Source organism: Nicotiana tabacum, chromosome 8 (genome assembly GCF_000715075.1).
Source record: "Nicotiana tabacum cultivar K326 chromosome 8, ASM71507v2, whole genome shotgun sequence".
In the NCBI taxonomy this organism is placed as follows: Eukaryota; Viridiplantae; Streptophyta; class Magnoliopsida; order Solanales; family Solanaceae; genus Nicotiana; species Nicotiana tabacum.
This window is the reverse complement of record NC_134087.1, coordinates 166,923,724-166,925,346: the sequence shown is the minus strand read 5'-3', so window position 1 is coordinate 166,925,346 and position 1,623 is coordinate 166,923,724.

The following is a 1,623-nucleotide window of genomic DNA, read 5'->3' as shown; positions in this document are numbered from 1 at the left end:
TTTCACTCCACCACCGGCTCAAACTCAGGATCATCCTGCCACCAATCTATCCCTGAGCTTTCCCATTTACCAGCACTACCGGAGCACCACTTCTCATACACCACAATCTCCACCCCCTAAACCAATTCCATACCCCCCTCCGCCAATAACTCATGTCTTCGTAGCACCTCCACCAGCTACACTCCACAAATCTCCTAGAGAGCCTATGTTCCAGGCCCAGGACAACCAATACTACCCTTCGGAGCCCACTTTCAAAGCCCCAGAAACCCATTCATATACTCCTCGCTTTGACCTCCCAATAGAAGCTGATAAACCAGTCAAAAATACCGAACAGGAGGAGATGTTCAGGAAAGTTAAAAGTTTAGAACAATCATTCAGAGACATGGGGGGGTTGGGAGGGCAAGTCAGCATAGCCTACAAGGACTTATGTCTGTTCCCGAATGTGCAATTACCGGCAGGTTTCAAGATGCCCAAGTTAGATCTATACAACGGGCACGGCGATCCAGTAGCCCACTTGAGGGGTTTTTGCAGCAAGATGAGGGGAGCTGGAGGAAAAGATGAATTATTAATAGCTTATTTCAGTCAGAGTTTGAGTGGATCAGTATTGGAATAGTGCACCCGCCAAGACCATGGGAGATGGTACACATGGGATGATCTGGCGCAAGCATTTGCTTGTCACTTCAAATACAATCTTGAGATCATTCCAGATCGACTGTCCTTGACTAAACTTGAGAAGAAGCACAGTGAAAGCTTTAGAGAATATGGTTTCAGATGGAGGGAGAAAGCAGCAAGAGTAGATCCCCCAATGAAGGAAAGTGAGATGGTAGATTACTTCCTACAGGCGTTGGAACCTACTTACTATGGCCATTTGGTCTCAGCTGTGGGAAAGTCATTCAATGAAGTAGTAAAGATGGGGGGCATGGTAGAAGAAGGCCTCAAGTCGAATAAAATCATGAGCTATTCGGCTATCAAAGCAACTACTCAGGCTATTCAAGGCGGCATGGGAGGGATTGGGAAGAAGAAAAGAGAAGAAGCGGAAATGGTTGATTCAGGAACTTGGTCCGGATCCAGAGGTTCACCTTACCACTACAATTAACCTCGACCCCACCAACAAACTTATCACCACAATCCACCCCAACACTACTATCCCCCACCAGAACCTCATTTTTTCGTCCACCATGCACAAGCATACAACCAACCTCATGCCCACGCTCAATGGCGTGCTCCTGTCCTACCAAATACTTATCCACATCCACGAGCCTACCAAAACACTCCCGGACTAAGTTTCAGGCCTAGTCAAGCACTCAAGGGTGAAAGGTTGCAGAAAAAGAAAACCTTTACTCCATTGGGAGAATCATACACCAGTCTGTTCCACAGGCTAAAATAGCTAGATATGTTAAGGCCGATACAGTCCAAACTGCCAAATCCTCCTCCAAAGAATCTTGGCTATACAGAAAAGTGAATTGAAGAATTCTGGTACTCCGGGTCATGATACAGAAAAGTGCTGGCACTTGAAAAGTGCGATACAGGAGTTGATTGATACCAATAGAATTGAAGTTCAAGCTCCCGAAGCACCCAATATCAACAGGAATCCGATACCAGCCCATCAGGAGGCAAATATGA